The following is a 16939-nucleotide window of genomic DNA, read 5'->3' on the forward strand; positions in this document are numbered from 1 at the left end:
TATTGAGTTATTCAGTGCTGTCAGGACTTGAGTATGTTTGGGCAGGCCCAGAGGCAGAAATTTAAGCAACCAGAGAGCTTTACTGATGGGATCTTAGGTGTCACAGGGATTCAGCCAGCTCCAAAGTTAGGCAAGAGCTGGAAAGGGGGCTCTGAGGATTTGCATTTTGAATGAAGGAAAAATCTCTCTGTGGATTTAGCCTGCATAACTATGCAGGAGGGGAGGCACTGGGGAACCAGCATTGTATTATATTAATTGTCTGAGCAAAGTGAAGCTTAAAATTCCCCTCAGTGCTCTTCTTCTGTCTGACAGAGTTCTTGTTCAATAGCTGAAGAGTGTTTAATTTAGAAATGCATGTGCAAAGTCCTCCAAGATGCACTGTGGGTAACATTCCTCCCCTGGATCTCAGAGAACTGACTGATGGAAATGAACAGGACTTTGTATCATAACCCTGTATGACTCTGGGTCTGGAGACAGGATAAGCACTGCATGTAGTTGAAATAGATAAATCTGCTGCAAATTGATCCCGCTTTGCAGAAACTTAGTTGTTTTCCTTTATTCCTGTGTCTTTCATTGTAATTGCATAATTGAACTAGGAGCATTTCTGGCACCAAAAGACTTTAGGGGCTAATATAAAGTTGGAGGATGAAAGCCTACATTTTTGCAGGCGATAACTCTGGAATATAGTGCTATACTGGGAACTGAGAGTGGTGGGAAGAGCAACCAATGTTCTTTGGAGGATGGCAAAAACCATATACATGAAAGACTAATTTTTATGATACATTCAGAGGGCCCTCCAGTTGGCTGAAGTCCAAAATTTAGATTTGAGTAAATTTTTTATGAAAAGGGGGCTAAAGCAGATAAAATACCTGTTAGTTCCCATTAGAGATACCCATGATCACGGCTTGCGCAAGGTCTCTCAGGACAAGGCTTGGCTTTGCTGTGGTATAGGAATAATATCCAGCTGATTTATCCAGCAGAGGTGCAAAGATGGGCAGAGCAGGATGAGCAATCAAAGAGGTCAAGGGGAGCTTCTTTGGTCTTGGTGGCCTGCTGCCTGGGAAGCCGTCCTGCCACTGGAGCAGCACCCTCCAGCTGCTGTGAGCCTTGAGTTTCTCTCCTTCATGTATGTATGTTGTCTTGGGCAAATGCCCAACTTGACCTTCATCTAAGGTCAGCCTTTGGGACCTCTGACCACTTGTTGCCCAGCTGAGATGGTTCACAACAGCTGATTTTTTGGAGAAGTGCTGCTTCTGTTAATCACATCCTGCCTAAGCACTGATGTTGGGAACCTAAAAAACAGAAGGGCCCACCTTCACCTTTTAGATAAGATATTTCTCCATCAGGTTTGCCAGCAGGGATAAAGAAGCCAGCAACGGTGGAAACCAAGCCAGCAGGTTTCACGGCCCACACTGACAGCAGTGCCATAATAAGCTGATACTAACAAGGACCAGTAACCTGCTTCTATACAAATGCACACCAGTTTCCATTTCAGTCCTTAAAGGTGAGCTCTGTGTGAGTAAGGATTTTCACTTTGTCATTACTGCACATCATTCATGTTTGTATTGAAGATCTGCACTTCTTCCGTGTTGCTTTTTTTGTAGTTACAAAGTGTCAGAGGTTACTGTGCCCAAGTGGAGATGCTCTTCCAAGTTGGAAACTAGGAAAACTAGGACAATGACCCTCTGGCATGCTGCTAGTGGTGAACTGCATTTGAAAAACATAATGTTTTTTCTAAGGGACTGCACATAATAGCAGCCTTTTCATTCTGGCATTTATTAACCTCCTCTGAAAGTGCCTGGGGCTGATGAAGCACAGAGAGCATAGTCCATGTGTTCAAGATGAGGTTGGTGCTGGAAGGACATCACAGGTGATGCTCAGCACTGTGCTCCCTTGCTGTAGAACACCAAAAAAGAGGTGCCTCTAATCATCAGAAATGGGAAATGGCTGAAGATTGTCAGAGCAGGTGCAAGCTACATAAATAGATCAGGAAAATATTGGAGGCTGAGGGAAGGCTGAAAACAGAGCCCTTTCTGGTAGCTTTAGATTGAAATCTTTCACCTGCAAGATTTCTGGAATTTAACATTGTTCCATGGAGTAAGGCAAAACTAATTCCCAGAAACAGCATGCAACTGACACCAAACTTCTGGCGTTTGCTTTCCTAGGTAAGAATAATAATTATTGTATCTTCCTAGCTACATCAATCAGTAGTTAGATTTTTTGATTTTTTTTTTTTAATTTCAGAAACAGTGTTACTACTCTGCATATTCCAGAAATTTGAATAAAAACCTTAAGGATAAAGAAATGGAAAATACTATGTGCTATCCACTTGGCTTCAGCAGGTACAGTATCTGCTTTAATTAATAATAATGTATCTCTGCAGATCAAGAATAAAACTGCAGTCTACACTATCAACCCTTACATTAATTTTTCAAGTCATCCATTGAATATTAACTAAATATAGTTACAGTCAAGAAGAAGCATTTGTTTATTTGCTTACATTCTCTCAGCTATGCAGGACATTATTCTGTGTGTGACATCAAAGATTTACTTTCAAACTCACCTGATTTGAAAGGCAGAGTTTCTTCTGACGATGCAAGTCAGCAGAGAAAGTGACTGTATTTTATCAAATTCAGCTGCACTTTTCTTGCTGAAGCATGTTCAAAAGCCAACAGATCTATTTTTGTGATTCATTGCAGTCCATTCTGCTGCTGTTCAGTTGAAGGGAGCTATTTTTGTAATTATTCAGTAGCAAATTTATCAATTTAGTTTGTAGTGAAAAAGTTCCAGATATCTCTCTGATGAAGGTTGATAAATGGGTCCAGAAGAAAACTGTTCCTCTACAAAAGGGAGCGAGCTGGTCTGGGAGAGGCTTGCTCGTAGCTCACAAAAAGCATCACAAAAAGAAAAGCTCTGCTTTGAAGTAAGAGAAGGACAAAGACTGTCCTTCAACAAAGCATATGTTGAGGCTTTTGCATGTAAGTTATTAATCAACCTATTGTATTTATTATGACAGAGGTCTTGAAAAGGCTCTCAAAGTATTAGTCTGATGGTTTTAGCCAGTTCAAAGAAAAAAAATGGGGCAAGGCTGAATAATGTCTAAGAATATCCTTCTGGCTGCTTGAGGGAGATGAAGCATTTAATTTTTTTTAAAACACAGGAGATTTGCCTCTCACCAAATTTAACTATGGTGACCATTAGAGCAAAACCTAACCAGCATCCTCATCACTGGTCTGGGACTCCTGTCTCTCTTGTGGGCTGAATGACAGTGTCCCCCTTCCAGGACGGAGGATACCAGTTACCACACCAGTTCTCAAGCCCAAGAGCAGGCAACTAATTGTCATTGCATTGAGCATATAAGAAACCTTCCTTCTAGAGCTGTTAAAAAACTGGAGAACAGGAGAGGAAATATGTGGATGGGTTCACCTTATGAGATGATGTGGTTTACGTTGCTCCAGGCATCCTAGTGACTGAGGACAGCTCTGCCCTCCAGTCCTCTCCACACCCCTTAGACTAGAGCCCTGCCAGGATTTCCAGGGGCAAGGGAATACAGCTGGGGAGACTGCCCTAAAGAGGGTGATAACCAGGCCCTGCTAGAAAGGTGGCCTTGCTTTGGGGTGGGATAGGTCAGGGCGCAGAGGGGGGGCTGCAGCCTGGGGCACGCTGGCAGCACTGGATGGCAGTGTTACACAAGTTCAACCAGGTTTTCTTTCTTCTAGGTTTGGGAATAAAGACAAAGCATGCCAAGCCTGTGACTGGAAATGTGTGTTTTTAAGAAGGAGCATCTGTAAGTCATGTTGTGATGTATCTGTTGCTCTTCTGACCAGATTCCTTTCATTTCCTTTTTCCATCCTAGCTCTTTTCTTTGAGGGCTACTTTCCCATGCTTGCTTTCCTCCCAGCTTTCTCTCTCTTTCTCAGTGTGTGCTAGAGTGTTTCCCATGCCTCTTCTGAGCTGACTGGGCACTGGAAAGGTCACAGAGCTAATCAGCAAGCTTTGCCACTGCAAAAGCAGTATACAAAAACCCAACAAAAACATCCTCGCCTCCTTCCAGTTCTTTAGCTTTCGGCAGAAAGGACCAGAAGGAGGAGAATGCATTGGCACCGGCCCAGTATATGTGTGTTTAACATGAAGCCTGCTAGAACTAAATATACTGCAGGGACAATACAGAATTTGTGCAGCCAACAGTTTGCTCCTGCTATGGAGTTGGCCTGTCACTGGTAATGGCACAGAGTAGCGATTCCAGGGATGATACTAAGCCAGAGCAGTGTGCGTGTAATCCCAGTGCCAATATACACACCAGCACTGGCACTCCAGAGACGTGTGGAACATACCTTTGGCAGGGAGATGGTGAGACAGTGAAAGCAGCTGAATAGGTATCATTGTGGGTTTGTTCCACCTGCTTGGATCCCGAGCTGGGATTTTTCTTCTTCTTTTCATCTCATTTCTCATTGTAATACCAGGGTCACGCTTTAATACAGCAAGTATAATTACAGAGCAGTTACACTGTGTGAGTCTGTTTCATGATACCTATAATTACCATTCATTCACTAGGAGCTAGGAGGTTAGTTAATTCAGTGAACGCATTACGTATCAGTCTGCTTTCTGAGTTACTATCTCACATTTTAATTGCAATGGTACCTTTTGCACATATATCTGAAAGTTCACTGTATGACAGTCATTTCTATTTTGTTAAGTTTATGATTCAGTTCAGCCTGTTTACAAGTGTATTTGTGTGGCAGTAGTATCTCAGGTCAATGAAAAAAGTTAAATCAATATCCAGACTGGTAATCAGTCCTACCTGAAATCCCCACCCTACTGAAACATGTGTGTACCCCATAGAGTTTAAGAAGTGTAGTGAGGTTGACTTTTGGTTTTAGAGATGACCCAGAGCTGACTACGTTTCAAATGATTGGCAAGGCTCATGACACACTGGAAATCCTTGGGATCAGGAGAAAAGTCATTAAAGGGCACCACAGTCCTCCTTGCCACCCCCTCCACAGAGCTGTGCTTATCCTTCTGCTGGATTCAGCAGGGCTTGGCTTCAGCAGAGATTATGGCTTTGCATTAGGTGACATTAGTTTGATGTAACTTTTTTTGTTTTAAATAGAAAGGTTTTGCCCACTTTAGTAGCTTATGAGGATCAATCACACTTCAAAGGGTTCCCAGGCTGAAGTCCTGTGGCCATTTGATGTTAGAAGGTGGCAGGAGGCAGCTCCCTGCTTCCTTCCTTCCTCTCCTCTCCTGCCTTTGTTCTTTATCCCCAGATAAAGTTGGAACCAGCAACAGCAGCTTGGCCAGCAGCGAACCTCTGTCATACATTGCTGAAGAGCTTCCTCAGCCAGCCTGGAGCCACTGCAGCATGGCCAGGCCAACAAGCCTCTTCCTCTATGCTTTTCATCTTCTTGACTACATTCCCCCGTGCCAGCACCTCCTTCCAAAGCCCTGTGCACCTCTCTATCCCCTTCCTCTGCTACTCCTCCTTCTCTCCCCTTACCCTCAGCCCAGCTTTTGCTCCCCCCAGCATCCTGAGCTGGGTGTCCAGCACAGATCAGGAGGAGGGGTGACTGTGCACAGCTCCTGCACAGCCAGCACAGATCCTCAGAGCTGGCACTAGTTGGTTGCATGCATTCTGCCTCAGACATTCCTTCTCCCTCGATTATCTATAAAAGTTTTATTGACAGGCAAAAAAAAAACAAAACAAAACAAAAAAATTGAGAAAAAGGTTTAGGAGCCAAGTAGAAAGCCACAGAAAGACAGTGTAAGAGTCTTTTCCATCTTTTATTCCTACTCTCCCTCTTTTGATACCTCCCCCTTCTTCTCTTTGTCTCCCTGTTTCTGTTCTTTCCATCCTTCCTTCTCATCATTTTCTTTTCCTGCTTCCGAATCTTCAATTCATCTAACTATGCTCTTCTTTATAACCTAATATTTTTCTCCTGGGGAATTAGATTTCAAACTCAAAGACAAACTGTCTCTGTGCACTGGAGGAAATTGTCACTTGGTTTATATTTCTTTGTGGGTCTGTGACTGCAGGATTTTCAGAGGATTTTGGAGTACAGAGGCACTGACATCTCTTTAAAAAGGAGTGGGAACGCAGCCCCTAAGTCTCCCAGGACCCTGTCTGAAACCGTGGGATGGCAGGTGGTGTGAAAGGACCAGGGGGAACACAAACCAGTTCAGTTTGTCCTGCCAAATGGCCTGGCCCCAAGTCTTGCCTTTCTGCTTGGTGAGTACCAGCTGCTGGAAGGGCAGGTTGGGAGGAGGAAGGGGCAGTAATGGGAGCCGTGCCTTAGCCAGCTTGTAAACCATCTTTGTACGTGTATGAAAATTAAGATAATTATATCTCTTTTAATAAGAGGCCGTTCGTGTGCTTTTGGTGTTTACATGTATCAAGAAGGAAATCACAGGCAAGCGCCTGCCAAGTATATCCCTAGAAATATTTTTGAAGCTGTCATCTACAGGCATCGAATACCAGAGGCAGTTTAATTTCTCTCCCACTCTCTTTCTCTCTCCAAGCCCCCACCTCCCACACTCTGGCCTGGTTTTTGTAGGGAAAAGAGTTTGGCTTTTTATTGCTGTGTAAAGAATTAGTATATTACTATACTGGTCCCATTTGATGCCATCACTAGTCCAGCTAACCTTTAGATCTCCAGTACTGTGAGACAATGGATTTGTGGAAGGGATATGCTTATCCAAAAACCTTATTCATGATTTGCATTCAAGTGGCCCTTATGAGTGACTTGTGGAAATGAAATCCAGAAGGAAACTTGGAGAGGAATGCGTAAGGAAACTGAGTCAGGTTCATGGCACAAATTTACCTAAAAATCTGTTGAAACTGTCCAAACCAATCCCTGTGCATCCATGTCCTACAGCTTTTGGAGGAGGCTCTGTTCACTGTTGCCAAGAATAGAAAAATCACCCAGACCTCCTGAAGTTCACCACAGTGAAAACAACTGGAAACCACAATACTGAACTGTCTAACTATACTATGGGGAAAAGCAAAGGTGGCACCTTGGAAAGCAAATACAGCCCTCTCCAATAAGCACTGACCAGTCAGTTATATACCTTAAAAACACAACTTGGAACATATTGCTTATGTTTGAAGGTGGTGAAAACATGAAGAGCAATCCTAAACTGGAAGCAGGCATAGATCAACTCATTGCAAAGCTAGAATAGGGAAACACAATGTCTGGCTTGCAATGTTGATATTGTCGTACGCTACCAAGAAATCTTAATAGAGAAACAAATATTAGCAGGGGTAGAACATTTTCTGACATCATGATGTGCACAGTGATTTTGGGTTAAGAAAAAACCAAAAGGCAATTCTATGTGCACTCTTCCTTGCACATTCCCATCTCTTATTCAGGACAGACACTCCAAGATCTATTTAATTTTTTTCTACATGTTTTCTGTGATCCAGTGCTTGAATTGTTTCTTTTAGTAATTTGGATTCCTGAAGATAACAGGATCCCCAAACACAGAGCCAGAACTGCAGTGCTTTACACCATGTATGGAGTCTAAAGTGTGCAGTGTACAGTTAAAAGCACAATCCATCTACATGTCAGGGTCACGGGGATTTTTCCATGGAATAAAGTGGATATACCAAGTCAGACTGCATGGGGTGGAAACTAATTTAAAGAGGGATTGACTCAGACATCCCTACTTCTGTTATTGTGTTATTTTAAATACTTCAGCAAAGGATTGGATCATTTCTTACTCTGAATTAATTTGTCCATCTTTTGTTCTTTCTTTATTAAATTACAATTCACATATTGACAACTTCTGAGTTTCTAGGTGAATCTAATAGCTGTGAATCTTGGGTTACAATACACAGAGGCAAAAAGCTTCATGGTTTTCTGAGGAACTGACTAACATGCTGTCATAAGTGGATATATAAACATTAATTATGTTCTGAAGGGATTCAGCTATTAAAACCAAGTTAGAAGGAAAAACAGGACTGTCTGAATTATCAGTTCTGTTTTTAACAGAGAGGGCCAAAACCACTGGTGACCTCAGTGCTCCTCACTCTACACAGTGCCGTTTGGCACCAAGCTCACCTTGCATGAGGTTGACATTTAAAAAGTTGCCCACCATGTTCCTTAGAGAGCTCTGTCAGCGTGGGAGGCTGCAGAGAGAGACAGGGTCTGGAGAGCTGTTGCACTGGGTGTGCTTGCTGTGCCTGGGAAGCACCACCTTTCACGGGACTGAGGTGCTCCAAGTGGGATGAGACCCCACAGCTCCTACCAACAGCCAAGGGCAAAGACATTTCCCCAGAGCACAGATTTTTATGTCTTTGCACAAATCAAAGTTTGTAGTTACCAACCATAACAATTGTCTGTGCTTGTGTCTTCCTTGACAGCTGAGTGAAAATCAAACAAACAGAGTCACTGCTCCAACATATACGTTTTGAGTTAACTAAAAAGCTGCAGCTATTTAAAATTAAAAACTGCAGAGGAAGAAGGACTTGAGGGTGTTGGTGGATGAGAAGCTCAACATGAGCCAGCAATGTGCACTGGCAGCTCAGAAAGCCAACCGTATTCTGGGCTGCATCAAAAGAAGCGTGGCCAGCAGGTCGAGGGAGGTGATTCTGCCCCTTTAGTCCATCCCAACATAAGAAGGACATAGACCTGTTCAAGTGAGTCCAGCAGAGGGCCAAGAAGATGATCAGAGGACTGGAGCACCTCTCCTACGAGGACAGGCTGAGAGAGTTGGGGTTGTTGATCCTGGAGAAGAGAAGGCTCCAGGGAGACCTTATAGCGGCCTTCACCGTTAAACAGGGCCTACAGAAAAGGTGAGAGGGACTTTTTATCATTGAATGTAGCAATAGGATGAGGCATAACAGTTTTAAATTGAAAAAGGGTAGATAGATATTTGGAAGAAATTTTTCGCTCTGAGGGTGGTGAGGCACTGGAACAGGTTGCCCAGAGAAGCTGTGGCTGCCCCATCCCTGGAAGTGTTCAAAGCTAGGTTGGATGGGGCTTTGAGCCGCCTGGTCTAGTGGGAGGTGTCCCTTCCCTTTGAGGGGTGATTAGAACTAGATGATCTTTAAGATCCCTTCCAGCTCTAACCATTCTATGATTCTATTTCCTTTTGGGGTTAATGAGCTTTTTCATATGGGCAAGATGGTGCCTATCAGTAGGGTTATCAAATTGTATTTCCTCACCCAGCTGTCACACACTGATTGAGCCGAGTGCCATGGTTGCCTCTCAGCTGCTGCTGCTGCATTTCTTCAGGCTGTGGGGTCGATCTCTGCTTCGACTGAAGCTGTGTTAAGATGTTCATTTTTTAATCAGGTCATTTTATGGCATTCCTGGTTGCTTGCGTTTTTACTCTTGCTCTGTGTTTTAAAGTGCATCCTTGCACTTCAAGACGATGGAAATATATTCAAGACAAATGATGTCTGCAAGATAAGAACACAGCCATTTCTCAACCTTAGTTTACTATGACAACGTACTGTTGATACATCTCCTTCAGCAAGCAAAAAAGCAGTTTTAGTTTCTTTCAGCTCAAAGTTTTGCAAAATGTCAAAGCAGTGCTGAGTCTAGAGCAAGAAAGACTGATGGCAGGTTCCCAGCCTGTCTGCTGGAAGGGAGTACAGTGAGACAGCTTTTGCAAGCTCCTCTAAGAAGCCTGAACCTTGGGAAAAGGTCTTTTCCCTGTCTTTTAGGTCCTACTGCTCTCCCGTGTATTTTACGATATGTTGTCAAAGAGGGAGCAGAACAATAACACATGTGTGTTCTAGTTTTTAGGTTCTCTAGTAGAGTGATAAAAAAGATGCTCAGAGATGTAACCTCTAATACATGTTATGTCTAATTAATCTCCAAATAAACCCAAAGGAAAGATAACTGGGTCTTTCCTTAGAAGTAATACATCATGTTAGAAAATGGATCATTATTTCTGATGGGTTTATATTTACCTTTTTTGGAAACGACTGGGGGCCCTGAGAAGAAAAGAGGGGTAGAGTTTTCTTCTCCCCAGCTACTTGAAGTACTAAAGAAATATTCCCACCTGTTATGGAAGAAAACTGTGATATGTTCTTTTAAAAATGTGTTTCCCCACAAGTCTAGCACAGTATGGGAGGCTAAAATTTCTTCATAAGACGTATCTTTCTGTGACTTTACAAACGAGAATGTTTAGCTAATCATATCAAGAAAAGAAAACTTCTTTTCCTCTTGAGATATAAAGCAGGGAATTAGTCTCAGAAACTGTTGATTACAGTTTTTTGGGGAGTTTGGGAGTTGGGATGGCATTCCCCCATCCCCAAAATGGTTAATGGGGACACTGCCAGTGTATTTCTGCAATTAACAATCATTTAAAACCCTTCCTTTTAGACAGGAAGAGCCCCTTGCTGGTTTGCAGTATTTGGGCCGCAGAGATTTGGTTTCTGTGGTGGGCACAGGCTCGTATCACCAGCCACAAACATGCACATTGATTTTGGCAGGCAGAGCTGCTGATGTTCCCCATTAGGTCAGGAACTGTGTGGGGTTTGCCAGTCTCTGCAAGGTAAGTGCTGTTTTGGCCAATGTCCCAGGGCTGTGGCATCTCTGGAGGAGCTGCAGCAAAGTGAGGAGGTGATGTGGCACCGCTGCTCCTGGCTCTGAAGCCCCTTTTCCTTGTGGCCCTGTCTTAGCTGCACCTGGGCTTCTCCCCATACCTGATAGGGAAAACTCCCACTGGGGCTGGGAAGCCAGGAGTTGGGAACCAAAGAGAAAATCATGTTCTGAAAGAATTTTGGAATATGAACTAGCAGAAAATATACAGCCACTGCTCCTGGGAGAGCTAAGAATAGCAAATACATCTGCCTCTGGAAAAATACCTCCTCCCAGGATGCAGCCCTCAGTTCTGACTACCCATGAGAAAAATCCATGAAACATAGAACAGCCTCAAAGCAGGTAATAAAATAATTTGGAGAATGGCAAGATTTCCATCTGAGAACAGGTGGAGAAGGTGAAGCCTGCATATTTTAGTGAAAAGATGAGTTACAGCGTATATGGTTTGCACAATGCAATACAGAGAAAGTACATGCGGATCCTATGCAAGCTTCCTGAGTGCAGTAACAAGGGAATGCTGAAAGAAAAGGGAGAAAAACAAATGAAAAAAAAAAAAAGAGAGAAGGGGTTAGTTTTATCCATTTAAGAACTAACCTATGGAAATCCTTGACATGAAATGTTCTTTGGGAGTATTGTGGAATTCAAGACCAGCAGTCACTTACACAGTTTCAGTTGCTTTCCTTGAGGCAGTTAAGTAACTGCATGACCACAAATGATGCTGTGAAAAGCAAGGTTGTATCAGGATCCATCCTCCTTGAAAGCCTTGGAAAGTGTTATTAAACAGTGTGTTGGGTGATATGAAGACTGCTGAAAGATTTTCCCTTCTCTTATTATTCACAGGATGCCAAGAGTTTGGGAGGCTTCAGGTCCCAATTCCAACTTAGCTGTGACAACATATGGGAGGTTTGGGGTTTTTCTAATTATTGACTTTTTAATTTAGGGTGTGCTTCAGTGAGCAGCTCTCTACAGACACAGACAGGCGAGGAGGATCAGCTTGGCAGATGCTGCCTGTGGTTGTACTCACCTTTCCACAGAGGTTGAGAGGCTGCTGCTCTTCAGGACAGAATCTTCATCTCTAGCATTTTATCAACTTGAGATGTCCCAGTGACTGTCCCCTCGTGGGCCTCATAGCCCAGGCAGCATTCAAAAATCAGCACATCCCAGAAGTACTCTTTTGGTAACTGACGAGAGCTGAGGCTACATGCTGAGGTTTTCCATTCCTGCCAGAAAAGAGTTTTGGACAAGAAGCAGCTCTGAACTGAACCAAAACTGAATGCCCAAACTACAATTCTACAGGATTTCAGGTACTTTTTACTGACTTGTGCACTGTGCTGCAGAGCATAAAATTCACCGTGGTTCACAGAGAGCCCTCCTTCATGATGGGGTTTGGAGTCATTTCTCCATTCCCATTTCTGTACAGATAAAAGCACTTTTCCAGTAGTTGGGAAGGGAGAAAATGATAAAAGGGTTGTGTGAGAATTTTGCTACCCCTTCTTTTTCCGTTCTTATTACAGGAAAGTAGTCTTTGAGGTTTTCTTTGGCTGAATTCCCTTATAACCCTCATTTGTAACAACGTGTCATCTCAGATTACAATCCAGATATTTTTCTGTCAAAAGCAAGGGGAGAGGAAGGATTGGTGGTCGGAGAGGATATATTGACTTGCTTATATCCTGAAAGGGGATATACACTCCAAGGGTTTAGTTTATACTCTGGAGAGACAAGAGATTTAAATTTATCTCTGTGTGTGTTCTGGACATGCCCACATGGTACCGTTTGTAGCTGGGTAGCCAGACCTCCAAAGACTTTGGAGACTGAGTTACCACTTTTGTCCAAAGAGCTGTGTAAGGTCCATCTCCCCGGCTTGGGGCAGACAAGGCAGCTGAGCCGGGTGTGCTCGGGCTTGTGTGCCTGGGAGAGTGGGAGAGCCTGTCTTCAGACACAGGCTGTAAGCAAGGCAAAGTGAAAATTGTTTACCTCTGTTAAAAAATGCCTGTCATAACAGTCCCCAGTCCCAGTCAGTCTCTGTCTGATAATATAAATGTTTAATGAGAGCTTCTCACGCTCCATTTTTTTTCTCTCTTACGCATCCCAGTATTATTTTATGTTCCCTGAGTCCTGAGGAATTGATGGCACCGATGGAAGCAAGACTAACGAGGATTGTTCTGTACAGCTGAGCACTGCAGACAGAAGGTAGTAATTTGGTGGGGGCAATATGAGCTATGAATTCTGTGTTTATGAACTGTGTTTATGTACTCTGTATTTATGAGCCATAGTTCATCTATGAACTATGTATTCTGAATTCAGAATATGAATTCTGCAAAGTTAGACTCAAATCTGTGTTTAGGAACGCTGTTATAACTTCTGGACAGTAAAGAAAATTGAATGTGTAAGTGTTTCTGGTGCCAGACACACGCTGTTTTGATGCTGCGTCATCAGCAGAGTTAGCAGTTTTCCTGTAAACATGATGCAAGTCTCCCTTTTTCTTTTCAGAGAAATGCATAATTCCATGTTGACATTATGGAAGAAATAACTTATGGGATATGGGTGCCACAGATGTGGCAAGTATGAGAATAGGAGAGCTGGTTGAAAAACTGGGCACTGTATATAGACAGCAAAAAACAAAAGTGTTCAGGGACCCCCTTTTACATGAACTTTCCCACATTCATTATGGTCTGTGATGAACAGAAGTGAAGGGCCAAGCTGGGCTACCCTCCTGTGGTCTGTCTGAAGTCCTGACACACCATGTAGGCAAAGAGAAATGGGAGGACCCTCCATAGCTTCTGTACGGTATGGAGAACCAGAGCTGACCCAGGTGATGGGGAGTAGTGGAGGGGGGACGTGTGGACAGAGTAACATCTGAGGAGAGCAGACGTATCATGGCAGTAGAAAAGGAATGAATGGTGCCCTTCAGACTGAGCTTCAATTAAGAGAATTAATTAAGAACAGAACGCCATGATTTCCAAAAATAAAAGGTAGGAAAAAACTACTGAGAATAGCATTGCATTTGCTTCCCAAATAAAGGGAGAATGAGAAATAGGAATCCTGTTGGAACACAAAATTATTTCCAGAGACTGTTAACTGTAGTAAATAGGGACATGCAATGTCCCAGGTCTGTGAAAGCACAGGTTTAAACAGGGAAGTGTTAGAAGTAACAAAGGGAACGTGGCAATTTTCTTCTTAATAATGAGATTGGGCAAAATGCAAGGTGCTGATAGCCCACATATATGTATTCTCAGAATCTGCAGTACCTGTTAAAATTAAGGCAGAAGCACTGAAGGATGAAGAGAATGAGTAAAATCTGCGGATATGCTGGGGAATTTTTGTAAAAGGGTAGTATTTACATGTATGGTAAAAACCAGATGGCACAACACTTCTGAAAAGAGAATTTTACTCTCCATTCTTTTTCACTGGCTCTGGATATTTTTCAGCAGTTACTGTAGAAGTGTTCTCTGTGTAATTATAGTTGTGGGATAGAAAATGGGCAGCTTAGGACTACAGGACGTTCCCATGGCCTCTATATCCCCCCATGGTATTTTTCCCTGCCTAAGGCTGCTTAGAAACTTAATCTGGCTTGGGCCAAAAATGCTTCCAATGTGGAGATAGATCTAGCTGATATATGAAAACCAGATAATCTCCAGCTATTTGAAACTCCCTGTTAAGGCAATCTTTTAAAATTTTGCTCAAGTTTTCTTCTTAAACTAAAACAGCTAAAGCTTGAATACCTGCATAGGAAGCTTTTTTAAAATGCTGGTGTATACCCAGGAATGTATCACTTCAGTGGGGAAAAAAAACAGCTTTAAGACAATCAGGTGAAAACTAGGAAGATACCTCCCTACAGTGGATTATATCATGACCATGATACGATGGCCAAGGCAGCAAGTGAAGGGGTCAGGAAGATAAAAACTGAGGTTTTGATTAGTCTCTCTCACTTCTTTCTTCATCTCTCATGTTTTCTTTGTGGCTATCAGTTTCCTTCTCAGGAGTTTTTCCTGACAGTCCTGCGGTTGTAGATAGCAATGCAGTGTACAGGCACGGAAAATTTTCATTTGCAGGGTCAGTCAGAGAAAAATTTTTGATATTACTGACAGACAAAGCCTGTTGTCCCTGCAGGCAATGCTGTATGCAAAAAGTGTCTTTGAAGCCAGTTCTGTTTTTTCCTAGTGTAGTAGTTTGTGTTGCTGTGCATGAAAGCTGTTATGCATTGAACTGCTGGTCTCATGATCTCATTTTAATAGTGGCTGCAAAGCTAGAAACTTTGGATTTCTTGAGATCTCCTACTTGACATCTATAAGGCTGATGCAATATTAGGATATTTTTGCATTTTCCTTTGTAATTTTTACCTTTTTTCCTTTAAAAATATGTAACAGGAGAGGTCATTAATTATCAAAGAAGAAGCATTAAGCCCCTAAGGATTAAGTGAGCCATAGTTCAATCCACTTTTTTTAATGGTCCATTTCTCCTCAGATTTAGAAAACAATCCTGAAAGCTAGTGGTTTGTCCAACACTTCCATGAGAGCTCAGAGTGCTTTGCAGAAACAGGTCCCTTCTAAATAAAATCCATTATCTGAGTTTCTTCTCCCCCAGCTCCCATGCTTTAACAGCTGGTCTGAGCTGGTTGTCCAGGCCCTCCCCAAAGAAAGAAGAGCTGGTGCCAGCTCCAGAGGGCAACACATCCCACCGTCATATCTGTATCTAAAACAGGTGAATTACTTGCCCCCCCCAGTGACTACAGAGGAAGTCTGGGACATTGTCTTAGAGGAGGACCTACATTTTTGCCTAGCAGAGGTCATAAGGTGAACCAGCCACTTCGTGTAGGAGAGCAGTCCTACTACCTGGGTCTGTGCATCATCCCCATCAGATAGAACAGTCCTTCAAGGCTGAGCTGGAGAATGAGCAGAGTATTTTTAGCTTTGTTCGGAATGAATTTCTGATAATCTAAATTACTGTGAAATTGACTGGAAGATTAATGTACACACTGGCAAAGACCAAACAAGTGCGTCTGTTTTTAAAAAGATGCACCGCCAGGGAAGCTTGGGAAGAAGAGCTGGGTTTTGTCAGGGAGCATAGGATTTCAAACTGTAGATTAAAAATGAAAACTGCTGAAAATAATTAAGAACAGACAACTTAAAACCTGTAGGCAGGGGCTCATGTGTGGAGGCTGGAGGGTCAGAAGGAGATAAATATGCAGAGAGAAGGCAGAGGTAACAGTTTGTGCCGCATCTAAAATGAGCTAAAAACTAGTAGCCATTTTCAAAGGCAGTCTTGCCTTTGATGGATTTCCAGCTCCATCTTCATTTGTTGTCTTTGTTTTCCATCCAAATTGACCTGTCCTGTAGCCACTTGGCCACTAGGTTGATCTGGAATGTGTGGCTAGGACCTTGGGTGAGAAGAGAGCATTCTGGTAGCAGGTACCTGTTTTAGATCAGTTGTATATCAAACTTGCGCTCCTCATCCCGGTGGACGGGTGAGCAGGACTGGTTGTTGGAGGCTACATCCCCAGGGGTTGCACTGGGTGAACATGCAGCTCCATGCAGATGTGGACAGGATGGTCAAAATTTCACCTTCACTGAGAGCTTTCAGAGCTACAAAGCAAAACAGAAGCATGAGATCTAATAAAGAACAGATGCTTGGCTGTCATTTCAAGGTGACATCTGAGTCCCAGCTAGGCTAGATCTCCAAAGGTGGTTGCTACACTTTTGATTCTTGATATTTTACTTAGAACTATTCAATTTGGGAAGTCCACCTATCAGACATGCAGAAGCAAGGAATACACAGCGTGCTGGAGAGCTAGAGAAACTGGAAATACTTTTCCTGATGTGTTTTCCTGAACGCTCCAAAAACTGAATAGTTGAGCATCTAGGAAGAGAGATTTTACTTTGTGTTCTGAAAGGATGAGGACGACCAGCTGATTATAACAGAGTGAGAAGAGTTCTGTCTTTTTTAGCATGTGTGGGTAGACTATAGCTCACAACCACATGAGCTGATCTGTGGGCCTTGTCTAAATATGTTCTAACTGTCATGGAGGGTATTACTCTTTTGCAGAATATGGGGTTCAAAGGAGGAAAACTGTAGCATAAGGTCTCTAAGTCACTACAAACACAAAGTTTTTACTCAAAGCGAAGTGGTCCAATGGAGTATTAAGGACTTCCTTTCTCCATGTTCCAATATTTATGCTTTCTTGTGTGTTATTGCCATCAGCTGCTGAGCTAAAATCTGAGAAAACTTTTTGGAAGGGAGGAAATGAGAGCCAGGCAATACCTAAAGACTACCTTTTCTAAATGCAAATAAAAGTGCACCTCAAGATATTGCCTACAATTAAGTATTTGAATGAAACGTGAAATTTGCTTCATCTCTGCTCAATCTCCTTTGAAGTCTGAGTTCCATTAATA

The 16939-nt window shown here is 42.8% G+C and overlaps 1 long non-coding RNA gene across 1 annotated transcript; it reads left to right on the plus strand.

The window, feature by feature from the left end:
• Positions 1-6089: 6089 nt before the first annotated feature.
• LOC106887918 lies at positions 6090-12714 on the plus strand. The gene is made up of 3 exons (XR_001411995.1): positions 6090-6226; positions 11491-11854; positions 12643-12714. It is a non-coding gene; the product is annotated as an uncharacterized LOC106887918 (long non-coding RNA).
• The last annotated feature ends 4225 nt before the right edge of the window (positions 12715-16939 follow it).

This window comes from Calidris pugnax, unplaced genomic scaffold (assembly GCF_001431845.1).
Source record: "Calidris pugnax isolate Ruff unplaced genomic scaffold, ASM143184v1 scaffold56, whole genome shotgun sequence".
NCBI lineage: Eukaryota > Metazoa > Chordata > Aves > Charadriiformes > Scolopacidae > Calidris > Calidris pugnax.